Source organism: Chelonoidis abingdonii, chromosome 2 (genome assembly GCF_003597395.2).
Source record: "Chelonoidis abingdonii isolate Lonesome George chromosome 2, CheloAbing_2.0, whole genome shotgun sequence".
In the NCBI taxonomy this organism is placed as follows: domain Eukaryota; kingdom Metazoa; phylum Chordata; order Testudines; family Testudinidae; genus Chelonoidis; species Chelonoidis abingdonii.
The window spans coordinates 113,329,173-113,347,851 of NC_133770.1; the positions used below are offsets into that span (position 1 = coordinate 113,329,173).

General features: G+C 39.8%; 1 long non-coding RNA gene across 1 annotated transcript in view; it reads left to right on the forward strand.

Annotated features, from left to right (window-relative positions):
- LOC142046207 (uncharacterized) overlaps positions 1 to 2,252 on the forward strand; it is a 100,630-nt gene extending 98,378 nt beyond the window's left edge. The window contains exon 3 of the long non-coding RNA XR_012655103.1: positions 13 to 2,252. This is a non-coding gene — a long non-coding RNA (uncharacterized LOC142046207). The remainder of the gene's footprint in view (positions 1 to 12) is intronic.
- Positions 2,253 to 18,679: the final 16,427 nt, after the last annotated feature.

Genomic DNA, 18,679 nt, shown 5'->3' on the forward strand with positions numbered 1-18,679 from the left:
CATTTATTCTAGGTGCTACAACTCTCAGAACAGCTGAGACCAAAGATTTCCAGAAGCAGGAACCTAACTTCATAATGAGGCATCTACATGCATGGCTTGATTTTCAAAAATGCTGAACACCCAACAGTTCTTCTGCAAGTTAATGAAAATGTACACCACACTCCACACCATACACCACTTAATCACCATTGAATGTCCAAGTCCCAAAATCTCAATCCAGCAGCCCTTGATAAGGGCTAAATTATACCCCTTGTACAAAATATCCATAGAGAGGAATGAAAAATTCCACTAGTTTCATCTTGAAGAGTTTCTGACAAATCACCATGGGGGAGGTGAGATTCATTCTCCCTCATCTCCCATGGAACAAGCAAGGAGAATGCACTTACAAGATAGCTGGGAGAGCTAGTTACTCCCTGAGCCTAGAGAAATACCATGGGGCTGCCAGAAAATGAGTGAATTCTTTTTCAGGTATATGACTACTAGGTCTTGTCCACGTGCTCAGCATTTAACTGATTGCAATATTTGGAGTCGGAAAGGAATTTTCCCCCAGGTCAGAGACTCTGTTTTTTGCCTTCCTCTGCAGCATGGGTCACAGGTCACTTGCAGGTTTAAATTAATGTAATTTGTAGGTTCTCTGTAACTTGAAGTCTTTTAATCATGATCTGAGGACTTCAGTAACTCAGCCAGAGGTTATGGGTCTATTACAGGAGTGGGTGGGTGAGGTTGTGTGGCCTGCAACGTGTAGAAGGCCAGACACGACAATCATGATGGTCCCTTATGGCCTCAAAGTAGGAGTCCGAGTCTATGAGTGGTAGAGGAAGAAAAGGAGAACTCCCCATTGTACCTCAGCTCCGTCAGGGGTAAATGATATCAAAGAAAATCTTGCCAGAGTAAAGATTGCAGGAATCGGTCCCCCTTAATACTGGTCCTGTGTGTGCCTATACAAGACCTAAAAGGAGATATGTTCCTTCCCCCAGGACACTTACATTCTAAATAGATAGGCACCATGAGCATGCACTGATGGACCCAAAGGATGGCCCCAGCTTAGCATGTTATTTGTATTATGTAATGGTGTGCTGACAGCTTTTATTGACAGGTTATAGCATTTGTGGGCCTCAGGGAAGAAGCGAATCTTCTGGAAATATTTGAATTGAAAGAGGGAAGATGCCTTGTGGAAAGGGAAAGAATTCCAGACACGTGGAACAGCATGGACAAAGCCATAGGGACTAGAGTGAAAGAAAACAAAAAACCATGTAGTGTAGTGGGCCTCATTGGTGGAATGTAGTTGGTAAGGAAGAGGATGCAATTCCTTGACAGTGAGGGAAAGAAGCTTCTGATTCCTTAAAGAAGATCTATGAAATTACAGAATTAGAATCTTTTTCAAACCCGAGCCTTTCCTATGGAATTCTCTGATATTTATCAGCTATGGGTACAATGTCACAGAGTTGCACGCACACTATCCCTTACACAAATTAGACTGGTTTCTTTGCAATGACTACAAAAGGAAATAATGTTCAGTCTCATTCAGCAGGAAGAGTGACCAGCCTGCATTATTCTAACCCAACCCACCTTGCAGGATATTCCTTGGTGCAGAGAAACCTGTGAATTCATTGACTGAACACCGGGCTTCATGGTGTCTGACTTTGTCTCCTTTATGTAGCCTAGAATTCTGAGTAGGCTTTTGTTTTGCCCTTCATTTAATGTTTTGTGTGTGTGCTGAATTTATTTCCTTTTTGAGAATGAAATATTTATCATAGGACAGATTTATTCATTCATGAGTTAAGAAGGTGACAACTGTTTTTCCCCCCATGTATCTCAGCTAATGCACTGTAAACTTTGACCAGGAGAGGTATCTCTCAAAGTAAAGGGTAGTTACTATAACCTTTGGATTTGCAAACCTTCTTGAATTTGGTTTCTCAATTGGATTCAGTACTTTTCGAGATTCATGGACTGTGAAGTAAATCTTCTGTTTCTGACCCTCTCTCCTCTAATTTTTCCTTCCTAATGATTAATTTTAGCAATTCTTGATTTTTAAAAGAAAGAATTATGCAAAAGAAGTTTCAGCATTAAGAAAGAAAAATATCCCAATTCAGCCCAGGATGATCTATGAATGAATCAGTTATAAGAGAGAAAGGAAATGGGCTTTGGCTTTGAACCAACTGCCTGGAGTTATCTAAAGAGTAATATCACTCTGTCATTTGTTACTCTAAAATCAATGAGTGAATTTCTTTAATAAAAACACTTCCAGCCAGAATGTCAGACTACAAATGAATAATATTGAAAAAGAAGCCTCTTTTAGAGACAATGCTAGTATTTTGTGTAAATGTTTGCATGGATACGCTACATGCAGTTTACAAAATATAGACGTATGCATATAATAGAAAAAAATGTGCAGATATTTATATTTCCTAGGATCTCCCACTTGCCAAAATGTAGAACAAATCTTAATAGAAAGTACAATTCCTGGAGACACCCCCTCGAACTCATGATTCCATAGCACCCCTGGGGCAAATTCATGGAAAAATAATTATAGGTGAGCATTTATTAATTACTGCTTGTATTGCAGTAATGCCTACAGGCCCAAATCAAAGATCAGGGCCCCACTGTGGTAGGCATTACACAAGCGTATAAAAGAAAGATGGTCCATGCCTCAGAGAGACCACAATCTATTTACATGACAAAAGACATGGGTAGACACTACAGACCAATGGAGAGAGAACAAAGTAACCATGAGAGAGCACAATTATTATAATAAGCAGCAACCACAACCCACCAGTTGCCTAGCCATTGTCAGGTGTTTTGTGGGCATCCTGGCAGAGGTGAACATTAAGAAGAAATATAATGTGTGGCTATCTGTCTTATAATGTCATTTAGCATGTGGAAACATGGTGAGCCAGTACCATGTGACCAGCCACCTCTCAGTGGTCACAAACAAGTGCTCCACCAACCACTGGCATAGCAGCTTTCTTCTCCATGGGGTCACAGCTGAATAAAAAGAATTGTATTAAGGAATCCTCTCTCTTCGTTAACCCTCTCCCGTGGATTTAACCATGAGAGAAAGCAATCTTGCCCTAAGTAGGAATCTGCCTCAATAAGGATTCAGTACCAAAGGTAAGGCCCTCAGGATTTGGCCTACTCTTAATAGCTGTTGTAGCTCTTTGGGAACTAAGGACCTGATTCTGATCTCCCTTACACTGTTTTTACACTGGTATAACTTCATTGACTTTAGGAGCTTCTTGTTTGCAGTGGTGTGAGAAAAGAATCCAGCCCTACAATAGCATCATGAAGAAGGGGCTTTGCAGTGGTACAAGGCAGAGACAAAAAGTTTCTTTTTCAGCCACTTCTCCAGAATGTCACCAGTGGCTGTTTTCCAGGAAAGAGAGTCTGAATGGATCCGACAAAGCCATATTATAAATCCTCAGTGGAACTGAATGACAAAGATGCAGCTTAGTCTAAAATCACTGGATACAGAATTAGATGTCTGTTCCACCACAAATGCAACTGAAAACGAAGGAGAGAACACCTCAAGGATTTTCATTATTAGTCTAATATAAGGTATTAATATTTCTTACACATAGGTCGTAGTTAATCAAGGATCTTTAATTCCACTGAAAAGATTGTTCCATGAAATTTGTGCAAAAATTACTGCACTTTATGCAGTTGTCTCCTTGATGGTAATACTCACAGTTTTCAAGCATTCATCTTTTCAGTTTGAACAATTTGAGAAGTTCAAATATTTCTTCATTCAGAGCCTCTCTCTCTATTTTCTGAAGAAAAACAGCTCCGTGACAAATCTTCTAACTTCCCTGAAAATATAGAGGTACAGAAATATTTTTCACATATAGATGAAACTACTTACACTGATAAATATCAGGGCTGGGTTCTGCTCTCCAGTGCAAGTTTTTGCACAGAATTATGGTGGAGCAGTAATGATTCCATATGTAAGATTGCCAGACCTTTTCCATTTGGACCATTGTAACCGTACATGGACTCACCCCTGCAGCACCTCCTGCTGGTACCTTCTGAATATTAGGTCTCCAGACATCAGAGCACCCTCTGCAGGCTGGTGTCCTACTTTTCCTGGCCCCGTGGCCCTCTCAGACCCAGTCCCCTTGGCACGCTGGGGTCCCCCTGGCCATACACCCTTCAGTCTCTGGGTGTCCCCTCCCCAGGGAACCCCCACCCACTATCCCCACTTCGCCTCAGTCTTGGCTACTGCCCAGTCTCAATCTAACCCCTGTTCACTGGGGCAGACTGCAGTATAAACCACTCATCACAGGCAAGGTTGGGTTTGGACCTGCTGCCTCTGCCTACCTCTTTGGGCTGCCCCCTGCAACCCCAGTACCTATTCAGCCTTCCACTAGGCCACAGCCTGGGGGTTTCCAAGCTGGAGCTCCCCAGGCCTTCACCCAGCCCTGCTCCAGCTCAGGTACCTACGTATGCTCTCAGCAGCTAGGTCCCTCCCTCTCAATAGGCTAGAGAGAGAGTCTCTTTGCTTCTGGCTCAAATCCTTTTTAGAAGGGCTGGCTGTGGTCTGTTTGGGGCATGGCTCCCAGCTGTGTCTACTTCCCCAATCAACCTGGGAGCTGCTTGCCCCAGCCACAGCCCTCTGCTGAGCTGTTCTAAGCCCCTCAGGGCAGGAGCAGGTGACCACCCCGCTACAACCACTTTTGTGGTCAGAAAGTGACTGTGCTCTGAGAGAGATTTGGGAAATTAACAATTTGCATCTGATGAGGATCTGCCCTTTCAAACATATCTTTTTTGTCCAGGCTTCCTATATAGTAACCAATAGACTCAAACTTTCTCATGGGATGCAAGCAAGACAGATGTACTGAAAAATGCTTGTTCAAAATATAAAATTAATAATTTCAAATTATAATATTTCCCAGTCTGAGCTCTATTTTTCATTGTGTTGCTATGTTGTTTTTCTCTCTGAGAACAATAAAAATATTTTTAAAAAAAGACAAAGTGGCATCATCTAGATCCTCTGTATATTAAAACCCATAAATACCTACTTAATAAATGACCAGTTGATGCCATTAATTTGTAAGCAGAACTCCCCATTGATTAAAACTGGGGAAATCAGCTTGAAAATCAATAGCATTTTCAGGCAATCAGTTATGTTTTAGGAAATAGTAGAGAGTGCTGGATACTTCTCTGTATTGTGCATATTAGTATTATATTATATAATAGTATATTATTATTGCAGAATCTTCATTACTAGCAACAGCTCGTGAACATGACAATTCTTTAGATTGTAAACCCTGTAGGGCAGGGATTGTGTCTCTTCTGTGTTTTTACAGCATCTCTCACAATGAGGCCTCAATCCTAATTGAGGCCTTTTGGATGATACCATAAAGCACATATTTAATAATAAAACAGAATAGAGCTTTGTTTTCAGATTCCAAACTGAAGACAGTTAGAAAAAATCTCTTTATACTTGTACATAGAATATCTGATGTGAAAGTCACTGAGGAGTGAACATAGAACCCCCATAACTCTTTTTTCCTCTTCATGACTTGAGGTTATTTTGTGAATTTCTTTATGGCCTTCGAATGTTTTGTATGACCACATTGCATCCTATGGATTATTAAGCAACTATTCAAGATATTCTTTAAAGTTCTGGATATTTATGATTCCATATTTCATTGGTCATTTTGAGTTACATAATATTATTTGTTCCCTGATTCAGTAATCTTGTCTTTATAAACTACAATTTTTGCCCATGAGCGTGTGGATAGATGGATGTGGACCTTTATTTGACCACCCCACCTCAAATTCATTTCTCATGAACATTCATATTAACAAAATTTCACTTGCACAGATATTCATGAAAAGCAAGTGATTAACGCTGGTGAACAAAGCTTATTTGAAATTCTATTTAGAAGTAATTAAAATATGCATAAATAGTTTTTCCTCACTATTCATCCAGTTCTCATAATATTATTTTCTTACCCTCATTTTTCAGACTATAACTATATCCAATATTTTACTGTAAGTAGTGCTAAAACTACTTACAGTATATGAAAATTCAAAAGCAAAGCTGATGGTCTCCTTTACATGGCAGTTCTCAGACTGACCTCTGTGAGGGCTTGAGCCAAAAAAATTCAGTTTAGGATACCAATTCTAGAAAGTGCCCAATCATATGCTCAAGGCCATCCCTATTCAGAATAGCATTTATGCATGAGCTAAACTTTGTGCATTGACTTTAATAGGACATAAGTGCATGCTTAACATTAAGCACCTGCTTTTGTACCCTTCCTGAATAGGAACATTGTCTTCAGTGAGGGCCTAATCCCCAAAATTTGGTACCTAATCCAAAAGTGGCGTGATTTTCAAAGAGGTGCTGAGTAGCTTTCATTGAAGTTAATTTTAAAAAGCAAAAATTCATAATATATTGAACAAAAATATTCCATTCCTTAAACAGGAAGCAATCTATGTGCCCAGTCCTGCAAGACGCCAAGCACCTTTCACTCCCATTGTCTTCAGTGAAAGTTGCTCAGTACCTTACACGATTGAGCCATATAGGCCTGATCCAACAAAGCACTTAAGCAAAAGCATGTTTAAACTTGTGAATAGTCTAACGAGAGTGGTTAAAGTTAAATCTGCCCTTAAATGCTTTGTTGGATAGGAGTTGTAATTTTTAAGAGGTTTGGACATTTTTGGAATATTTGCTGGGTTGGGTCAAACTAAATCATCTCATGTTTACAAAATGGAACATTTTAAACTAAAATGTTTTATAAAAACCCTACTTACATTGAACAAGTGTCCACGCCGAACACATAGTTCTCACATTCATTTATGTTAGCTATGAAAGGATTAACAAACAAAATAAGGAACTGTTAATTGTTAAGGTTTTTCTAAGTGTCACTTTACTAACTTAGATATTTCAATGTACATACAAATTAATAAATAAAGTAAGACTCAGAAGAAAGAATTGATTTCAAGTTGAATATTTTTGTTAACTACTGACTTGTAGACTATCTTAAAATTTCTTGTGAGTATGTATGGATAGATGGATATAGAAGAGGATAGAGCTTTAACTTACACAGGCTCAACAGAATGGTTTCACTTACCAAGCCCTGCTTTATTCTTTTACCCTCTAATAACATGTGCTGCACAGAGTCCCCTCAGGACAGTACACAACTGCAGTATCTCAACAGGATTTCACATTTCCCTCTAACACAATAGGGCAAAAATAGGCATGAAGCCAGGTCCACTGAACTACTTTCATCTGAGGATGAAACATGATTTTCCCCTCTCTTTTCAGAGTTATTGCTCTCTTGGGTATTTCTCTCCTGCACAGAATACCATGTCTTATTTTCTTCATGATTCTCTTTGCAAAACAACAAAAAAAATAGATTCCAGTCTTCCTAGCTGTTTTGTTTGAAATAATGCAAACCTCCAAAGTTAGGTTAAGGAAGGTATCCAAACTTTTAAATGTTTATCTGAAAGGTTTCTGAAATATTTGTACTTATGAGGCCTTCCCCAAAGTCCCATAACTTACTCACCCGCCAACAGGCTCCGTTTCCATCTATCTATTATGTTGCCTTCTTTCCTGGTGTCCACTTTTAGCTACCTATGTGACCCAATCCCCTATACTGTTGAGATGCCCTTTCTGTGGCTCAGTTTCTCAAGTAAGAGTTCTTACAGGAATGGAAGGATAGAAACATCATGAATACTTCATATTTCATGAAGACCCTGTTGCAACCCAGATCACGTGCTCCAGGATGGCTTTATACTTGAATGTGGCAGAACAGAGAAAACCACCAGAGAGGTTGGTGGGTCCTGGCAGGGGTGAAAGTAACTTAAAGGACTTACCAGTACGCCAAAGTCCTGAGCAGGGGCATTGCCTCAACCGGAAGAGGCTGGGCCTCAACCAAAAGAGGTGGAGCCTTTCAAGATTTAAAGGCTCTGGAGCTCCAGTTGTGGCTGGGAGCCCTGGGGCCTTTAAATCATCCTAGAGTTACCAGCTACAAAGGCATCTGGGAGCCCCGAGGCTCAGAGGTGAATTAAAGGGTCCATGGCTCCAGTCGCCGAGGAGCTCCAGGCCCTTTAAATCACAGCAGGAGCCCTGCTGCTGGAGCTCCGGTGGGGATTTAAAGGACCCGGGGATCCCTGCAGTGGCTGGAGCTCTGGGCCCTTTAAATCCCGGCCCAAACCCAGCTGCCGGAGCTCCAGCGGGGATTTAAAGGGTCTGGGGCTCCCTGCAGCGGCTGGAGCCCTGGGCCCTTTAAATCACCACCACGGAAGCCAGTCCAGTCTGGCATGGCGTACTGGCTCTTGCCAGCAAGCCACACCAGACTGTACCGGCTTACTTTCACCTCTGGGTCCTGGATTTATAGTCCTCTACAAAAATGGGGGGAACAACTTCAGTGAGAAAAAAACTATACAGCCATACAGGTCTTAAATTCTCTGAGGTTATTTCCCGGAGTCCCCTTGCCCCTCCCTATTCAGGGCTCCAGGCTTCACTTGCAGGGTGGTGGGTCTTGGAGCTTCAGTCCCATAGGGGAGTACCAGGATCAGGGCTTCTGTACACAAGAGGCCCCAGGTCTCAGGGCTCCAGCCCTACAGGGTTGCCAGAGTTCAGGGTTCCAGCCCCACGACTTCCGCAGGCTTGAAAATATTTACCAGTACTCTGGTCCAGATGGTTCCAGCTGAATTTAAACCCTGTTGGTACATATGCCTAGTCAGCATCCTGTACTTTGGCTCAGAATTCTATATCAATATGAACAACCACTAAGTAACATGTGCATATCTACACAAGTATAATGATTCTGCACCAAATACCTCTGAATCCACTACAGCAATGTTCAATCCACAAAATTTAAATCTGGATTTTAAATACTCCAAAGTTCTAGGCAATTTAGATCTGAGTTTCTGCATCAAGAGTATTTCTACTTTGGTAAATACTAGTGTATAAAAAACTCCATCCCACTTACTTTTATCGGTGTAACCATATTGCACCATATTTATCTGTATATACTAGCATTTAAAAAGGCAGAGTCAATTACCTGTCCGTACCTATACACAGTAACATACCTAAAACCATACCTACAAATTACCCATAAACATAGTTATATTTTTTTTTCAAAATCTATAGGGACCTTTCTCATCCTGCAACTTCTTGTGCTACTTTATGGGGTTTTACTGTTGTGACTATTTGAAAACAAAGAGTTATCTTTTGTGTGAGTAGGGGTGGGTATGTGATGGAAACAAAGATGATGTTGAGGGTAAGGTAGATAGGAAGGTTAACACTAACATATTGTGTGTGCTTGTAAGAGGAGAAGTGTATATGTAGCATTATCCATACTGGGTTTGAACCACAAAAAGAGGTTTTAGGTTTTGGATCATGGCTAGGTCAGATTAAAAACAGTGGTGCCATATGACACTGCACAACAAATGGAAATCTACAGATAATATAATAGCATGATTTTGAAACTACTTCCTATGCAATATGCCTACAATGCAGTGTACATACTTTTAATGTATATGACTTTATAACTATTTTCCTATCAAGTTTCAAAGGTGAGCCCTAACTCTTCACTTGGCATCTGTGGATTTTATCCAGTATTGTTCTGTGGTTATTATCAGGTATTTTCCCTTTCATTTCTTGTTCTATTCCTAGTAAACAGTTGAATACAGTTGTAAAATGGAGACTCCACTCAAAAAGCAGATCATTTTCTTTGTATCATTATTTGCATGGTATTGTTTTATCTAAAAGTAAAATTTAACACCACAGTCACTAGGGATTTCACAAGAATCAGTGATAGTTACTGGCACAGATGTTTTCATTTGTTACTAATGGAGTGTTTAACAAGGTTTTAAATGGACAAGATATTGTGCACTCTGTGACAGAACACAGCATGCAACAGTAAGATGAATAAGAGCATTCACTCTGGAGCTAACTCTTCTTATATTCTCATTAATACAGTGTCTAAATATGGCCTTTTACAATTTTCTGTGATGTGCTTTACAAAATGCAGGGAAATTATTTAAAATTACCCCCAGCAAATAGCAATGGTTTTCCTTAAACCCACAAAATATAGTCACAAATTTATATCAAGAACTATTCATGTAGTACTTAACAAAAATAGGTACTTACTGAATAATTCAGGCTCTCCATTGAAGCTTATCTTGCTAGGGGAATTTAAACATTAGACTAAGAGCGTGGGCCTCTGTGGTGGTATGGACCTACTGTGAGGACCTTATCCTTCTTTGCAGAAAAAAACCTACTCTGTACCAAACCTCAGACAATCTCACCAGCTCCAAGGAAGCCAAATATAAGTTAGAAGTAGCAATTGCGCCAACTTCCTCAACAAAGCATGGTCCATTTGCAAAAGCAGAGGTGTTGAATGCACTGAAGGAAATCTATGCCCTCACCCCCTATCTGCAAAACAAACCAATATCCTATTTTGGATAGTAATAGCCGGTAAGAAATGAAATTCATAGTCCCCCAGCCAACCCAGTTTTGTGAACATCCAGATATGAAAGATAATCTCAACTTTTCTTTCTTAAAAAGGTACATTTTCCATTAACTGTCCTGGTCGAGGTAGTCTTGAAAAGACAAATATTGCTAATAAGGAAGGATAATATTGTAGTCCAGGCACTGGACAAAGTTTAAGGAAACGTGAATTCCATTTCCAGACTTCCACTATGATAATTGATTGTGTGCCTTATGTCCCTCTGCCTCTGGTACTTATGGGGGAATGAAGAGACAAGTATTCCTCTACCTCACAGGAGTGCCAAGAGGGTTATTTTCATTACTTTTTATGTAGTCCTCAAATGCTATTGTGATGGCATTATATGAGTTCCTAAACACACAGGATTGAAAAATCACTGTGATATTTCCTAAAGATCATGGGTTATTTCTAGTCTACACTACAACTATGAAGTAGTGGCCACTGGGGCATGTGAAACAGGCCCCTTAACTTTGGAGGGAATCAAACTCCGGTAGTATAGTTTGGGGGCCAAATAGAAAACCTTGCCTAAATTTGAAATGTGAAGCTTGAAGCATCATCCCCACAGAAAAAAGGTTTAACACATTTTTATGAAGAGCTTGACCCCCGAGAGAGTTTTTTGGAGGAAGGAATGTGGTATTATGCAACAGTAATTTTGAGAATTATGGATTCTTGTGTACATCATGTCAAATTACCTTCATGATTTTTTTGAAAAAAGTCAAATTAATGATTCTCCGTGTATAATTAAACAGTGATTTCATGCTATATGATTTCATTATTGCAAATTTACTTTAAATATGTTTTCTGCTTCTTGTTTTGTTTCTATGTTTAATTTATGATCTGCTTACACAATGTAATTTCTAGAAAAATAGCTTTTTTCCATATGGTTTACAGCTATAAAACATGGGCAAAGGGTGTTTTTATTTTATCCAGATACAATTTTACAAGACAAATTTATGGATTAATGAAAATGGTTAACATCCTAATGTGTTTCATTATAGCAGATTGTGAAGATAACTGGGACCTCGATCTTGAGATGTTTAGACAAATGATACAACTAATTTTTTCCCTTTGACCACACTAGCTATGTCTCTGAATATCTGTATTCATCAGTAATATGAGCTTCTGCCAAAGTTCATGCGAAACCATGCTGTTCCTCAGGCTAGAAATAAACAGCAATGTCTGAACAGACATGGCACTTGAATACACAGTAAACTGTGATGGTAAAATAAAACGGGGTGGAGGGATATAGTGGAAGTCACTTTGAAACCAGAAGCCTTGGCTAGATGGTTCATCGCTGCTCATGAGCATTCAGCTATCACAAATTCCATGAAGGTAATGTATAATACGATAGACTCATATGTTTCACAAAGAAAACACAAGAAGGCTGCACCATGTCACCTGCAACATGATGAAAGAGATTTAAATAAGGTTGTTCATGTCATCACCAACTCCATGACAAACCCATTTCATTTGAATGCTGACTTGATAGTATTCACCAACATTGCTGCTAGCATTGCTGCACCCATACAGGTTACTAGCAAGCTTCTTACTGTGAATGATACCGAAATCAAACCAATAAAACAGTTTGTGGAAAACAGATTAAATTCCAATACACTGTATTCTTTGAAGCACCAAACAAGTTCAGCATCAAGACATTTGTCTCTGTAAGCAAGAAGATCAAGTTAGTAGTGATAAGACAGTGATTATCTGGTGCAGACCCCAGAAGTTTAGCCATCTTGTGGTAGCTGCACAAACAAGAGAGATTGACCTGAAGGAAATTTTCACACATGAACTTTCCACAGTTCCATGTGCTCTAGCACACATTCGGACGGTACCCTGAACAAAACTGCAAAAAATAAGCTATTGTGTGAATTTGAAAAAGAAACCCAGTCACTGAATCAGCTGCCAGCATCCAGCATGCCCACAGGTTGCCTAGTGAATGGCATAGCTGTTATGTGAATGGTCACATACAAGCAGGGGCAGCTATTTTTTCAGAACTTTTTGGACGGCACTCAGAAAAGCGTGCCAATGTCTACAGGGTTCTGAGAGCTGCAAAAGAGTAGATATCTTTGATTAATATGATGTCAAAAATTCAATTAAAGTTTTTGAGTGTAAATGAAGGCAATCCTCACAAAGCAATGAAATCAGAATCCAAAACACCCATCCCAGTGCAGCAGAGTACCTTCACTGGAAGTCCCAAGAAGAAATCACATCTGGTCATTCTTTTGTCATAATTACAATGTGATTTGGCAGAAAATTTAATTGGCTCAGTTCAGAAAATGGTTATTGCAGGTGAATCAAGGATGCTCATATGACCACTTCAGATGGAGTTGTAGACCAAGAAGAGCTATTCTCATCACACAACGAAGCATATACTTGGCATCTGCTTTATGTTGCACATGCTTCACAAGACTACTCTCATGCAATGGTGTGGTCTCCAGACACTGATATCGTAGTTCTCTGTGTACATTTTATTCACAATTTGGAAACAAGAGCTTTGGTTTCATACTGATATGAAAGATCAAAAAAGATTCATACCAACCCAAACCATAACAGCTGGAGTTGGCCAATAATTACACAAAAAGCATGAAAGTTTGTCAGAAAGAATCCACACAAATGTAGAAGACTTGCCAATTTTGGTGGTATGGTGGATATACCTCCTTCACAGCTGAAATCAGTAGAACTTCTGACAACTCTCCTCAACGGCTAACTCAGCAGATGTAAATGATGTGTGATATGTGATTTTTCTGTCACAAGTAGCCCTGGAATGAGGCCCTCCCCCAAATTTATGACAGTCTTCTGCAACATACCCCAGCATGAAAATAATCAGACCCCTTTCTGGAATCAAACCATGGAGGCTCATCCTGACATGCCTTGCTTAACTGGAAATGGCTGGCATAGCAACAAAGATTGACATATTTCTCCAAAACTAATGGGACAGACATTTGCCTCCGAAGCACTCCTGGAACTCAGTACCTGGGGAGTAAAAAAATCAAGTGTGAGTACAGCTACAGTTATTCAAGACAGAGCATGGCATGCACGATGGCTTGCTATGTACTGACAGTGAGGACTGTTACAATCCTCGAAGTTGCCAGTATGGATCCAAATCAGACTGAGAAAACAGATTGTTAAGACACAGACATGTAGCATATGGCAAATATATTGAAAATGGCTAGACACACCTATATACTGTCATATTGTCCTTCACTGAGAGGAAGTCCATTGGCTATTAGGGTCTTGCTAGCATCATGGTGTGCAGTAGTATACTTAGCTTCTATTATAATGAATATGTTACTTAAAACTTTGGGGTGAATGAATAAACTGTGTGTTTCTCAGTACAAAGCCCAAGGCCAACATTCTCTAAGTAATGGAACCTTATTAATAATTCATATCAAAGTAACTATTTGTATGAGTAGAATTTGCTTTTGTCCCATTGTATTGGTTACTTTTCCTTTCAAACATGTCTTGACAACTTAAATACATTTTTGTGGCTTTTTCACTTCTGCAAAGGTTGCTTTGACATGGATACAAATACTTTGCATTGGCATATCTTGCTACCAGTTTACAACACCACATCCACCCTAGATAAGTATGTAAAGGACACTTCTATCATAGTACTGTAGTTATTATTTTCTGTATGGGGGTGTGCTACATCACCAAAAATTTCCAGCCTGGGCCCACAGACTAGTAGTTTCTTTACTGGTTTTCTACTTCCATTTATATTGCACAAGTGGCATCTTTAACAAAACTCTGATTTGGGGCATATATTTCCAATGCTGGACAATATTTGACCGTTTAATCCAGATGTTCTGATTCATATTTAAAGGGTGTGTATGTCCTTGTTTTGAAAGAGCTGTGATGTACTAACAAAATTACATGTGGCAAATTGTATAGAAGCATCCAAGGAAAATGATGGGTTGCAGCCCGTGATGCCCCTTAATAGCTATGAGGCACAAACGAAGCACCTTTGAAAAAATACAGAATTATGTATCCTCATATGAGTTCGAACTAGTGGGTAAAAGAAGACAAGAAACATTGAGAAGTATTCGAAGATGGTTTCCAATGCTGCATGATATTCCAAGATACTCCCTCTTTGTGCATTAAGTGGGATTTAGGAGCACAAACTGTAATGACTCTCAATGGAATTTGTGCTTCTAAATCCATTAGGTGCTGTTGAAAAATCCTCCCTAAACACATGCAACTTGATCAATGGCTTATGTTTCAAATGTCAGTCAATGTGATATTTCAAGAAAGTAGGCACATTCTGCTTAGCTTGGGGGGAAAAAAACAATATTGCAAAAGTTGAATTATTGTATAGTTAATTATAAGTTCAGTTTCTTGCTATGATTGTACAAGCAATTTAGTTCTCCTCAATTTCTTGTGCTTTCTGTTATTCTAATATTCTTTGTGAGAATCTGAGCTGCAGGAAGATAAATATTAGTGGCTAAGTATCACAGCATCTTAACTGGGGAAAATAAATGCTACAGATTTGTAGTTAGACAATATCCAGCAATAGAAAAGCTATACATTTCACAGAAGAAACTAGTGAGTGCTAATAAAAATCCATGGGTTCATCTAAAAGCCTGTCCCAGTTATTCAGTGTTGCCAGCTCTCATAATTTTATTTGGAGTCTTATATTTGGTGTTTTTCTTAAAGCCCCAGCTGTTGAAATTATTAGATTGCATGAGAATCTCAGCTTTAATTAAAAAAGGAAATAAGTTTCTAGTCCTCATAATTGCAGAGAAAACCTTGAAAACATGCAGTCTCAGAAACAAGACAGCAAATGTTTATTTTCAAATCTCCTGATTTTTAAGCCATTGTCATGATTTTATGGGGCTAATTCATGATTTTTTGAACCCTTAGCAACACTGGCATTGCACATCTAGAATTATAAATGGAAGCTCATTTAAATTACATTGCACCTTTGCAAAACTTGAAGTTGCACATGAGATATAAAATAAATACCCACCAAGTGTGTACAGATGGGTGTAACTTTGCCAGATAATTAAAGCACACACCTGTCTCTCAATACTTGGATAATATGGGCCAGACCGTGACTCGCCTTTGCAATCAGCCACAACTGCTGTCTCTCCTTCATGTATCAGTTAGAGTGAACACATCTCTCCAAAGCGGGTAGTGAAGGTCACAACCAGTTACCTGGCCCTAAGGCCCTGAACGAGCAAAGTACTTATATACATGCTTAGGCATAGGAGTAGTCCCTTTGATGTCAATGGGACTACTCACACACTCAAATATGTTCTTAAATACTTTCCTAGATTGAGGCCTAACATTTATCCCCTTCGCAGTCCTTCTCCAGTTCTGTGCCTCCTGAAAGATACAATTTGATCCTCTGTGTGTTCCACCAATTAATAGGGTTTCCAAAAGTTAAAGAGAGAATCTCACTTAGATGAGAACATAGCCTAATGGGAAAAATGAACAAGAACTAAAAATAAACCTCATCCACAACACTTAAATACACAAATACTTCATGATTCTAGTTGCAGATTAAAATACAAATCCATTGTACATTATTTCTACTTGCATAAACACAAACATGTTTGGAACTTGAACATATGTTTCAAGCTGCATCCTTTAAGCATGCTGAAAGATAGGTTGACAAAGTTCTGTGAGAGAGACAGTTTGGTATAAATGTGAACAAAATTTCATTAAGGGACAAAAAGACAGCCCTCACTTTTGTGGCTGCAAAGGGCTCCAGAGCAGTGAAAGTGATGCAGCTCCCCTATATAAGGGGAGGTGGGGAAACACTGTAGCTGAGGGGTATGGTAAAAGACGTGTGTGCCAAGGACTGGTGCGGTGTTTATCTCCATGGAAGCCCCCTGAGCACTAAGACACAAGGAGGCAAAGAGAGGACGAGAGAGGTGGGGCTGGTTATTAGAGAGCTTGGGAGGAGTAAACAATAGTCTAATACAGGGGTCGGCAACCTCTGGCATGTGGCTTGCCAGGGTAAGTACCTTGGCGGGCTGGACCAGTTTGTTTGCCTGCCGCATCAGCAGGTTCGGCTGATCGCGGCTCCCACTGGCTGCGGTTCGCCGTCCCAGGCCAATGGGGGTGGCGGGAAGCCGCAGCCAGCACATCTCTCACCTGTGCCACTTCTCACCACCCCCATTGGCCTGGGACAGCGAACCACAGCCAGTGGGAGCCGCGGTCAGCTGAACCTGCTGACACAGCAGGTAAACAAACTGGCCTGGCCTGCCAGAGAGCTGAGTGCCAGAGGTTGCCAACCCCTGGTCTAATAGATATATATATGTTGTTCTCTATCAGATTTCTTTGGGATATTATCTTGTGTTTAGTTAACCTACCAGAGAGATAAGAAGAGCTGGTTGCCAATGTGGAAATAGATTTCTGGTTTAGGTACTGAATAGGATGTAGATGAGTTAGAAAGTGTCTCTCAAGAACCGTCTTATTTGAGGCATTTTTGAGGATTCATTAAATAAATAATGATAATTGGAGATATACCAATCTCCTAGAACTGGAAAGGACCTTGAAAGGTCATTGAGTCCAGCCCCATGCCTTCACTGGCAGGACCAATTTTTGCCCCAGATCCCTAAGTGGCCCCTTCCAGGATTGAACTCACAACCTGGGGTTTAGCAGGCTAATGCTCAAACCACTGAGCTGACCCTCCCATACTGATCACAATTACTCTGTGCCTGTGTGGTAACTAAAGTCCTTTGCTAAACAATTAAGATGTAAAGAGCATTGAAAATCGTAATAATTATCTCTCTCTAGAAAATACACTTCAAATCCATGTTAATCCCTATGACCTCATGAATCCAGGCTCCCCAATGTTAGTGCTATTATACTGGAATTAGTGTGTTACATTAAGAAATCCCAGTTCTCAACTCCAAGGGATTAATATTTGCTACAAAAGATGCATAAATACCCAGAGATAATTAGAAAGATTTAAATGGTTGGACGAGGGGAAGCAAAAGATCTTTCAACTTAAAGGAAGTCTGAGGTGCAATGAAGCTTATACATGAACAAAGTGATTTTAAAAAGCCAGTTAGGACTCAGAGTTTTGCTGAGATCGTAAAGAGCAAGCTTCCTTACCTGCAAGATGTAGTTGTGGTTTCTTTTAAAAAGAGTTTAACCTATTGGCTGTTCCACTCTGGCAGCTTAACATGGGCAACCGCAAATAGTTAAGTGACCTGGATTATGAATAAGTGACAAACTTGTGGAAGACAATTGCAGTGGCTGTGAGGGAAATTAGAGAATGTATCATTTTAGTCAAACCTGACATGACTTCTAACTAAATCCTTACAATGAAATAGCAGGATAATTCCCGCCCACCCCCTCAACTGTTCATGAGAGGATTTTAAATCCCAGCAGGCATGTTAAAAAATATCCAGTTCCTAGGAGTTTTCCTCTTTCGCATCGTGGAATAGTTTCCTAGGATCATGTCAAGATGCAAACAGCAACTCCTATTTATATCCATGAGAGTTGCATGGCTAAATCTTTGCAAAAAGAACCTTTCATTGGTAATTAAACACAACTACCTAGAAATATGCCATTGTTTGCCTCCCCCCCTCATTTTAATCTCCACAATTGTGCAATGTATTTCAAACTTGCTGTACACCCAGGAGTACTTCTTGATTTAACTATGTGGACCATATGTTTCCCTAGGTCTGTGCATTCAACTTCCGCACACATCAACTCATCTGTGGGAGAAGCATGTATGGAAATAGGTCAACATATGGTCCTTAATGTGTCCAGCATAGTCACAGGGCTTAACCCAACCCTTTATGAAATTACTGCAAAATTGATTAGGCCCTATGCATTTGCTAGACACATTAAGGACCATATGCTGCCCTATGTTTTACACGTTGACATGGTCAGGGATGCTAATGACAGTATTCATTTTACTGCATACCACCAATATAGCCACTGGTGAAACATCTACTTCTCTCATTTATGTGATAAGAGGACAAGTCCCATTTAGGACTAAGAAAAGTAGCTAGATTCAAACTGGTTTTTTTTTTTATTAACTGTCTCAAAAGGACTGTATCCAAAGCCCATTGAACTCTTGAATGGCTTTTGGATCAGGTCCCAAATGTAATTTCACAACATGAAGACCCCAGAATGAACGTTTCCCAACATAATGTAATTTCCTAGTATAGATAAAGCCAGTGTGAGGGAGCATGGCAGAATCTGACCCTCCTGGATCTTAAGCCATTATGTGATGTCATAGAGGAATAAAA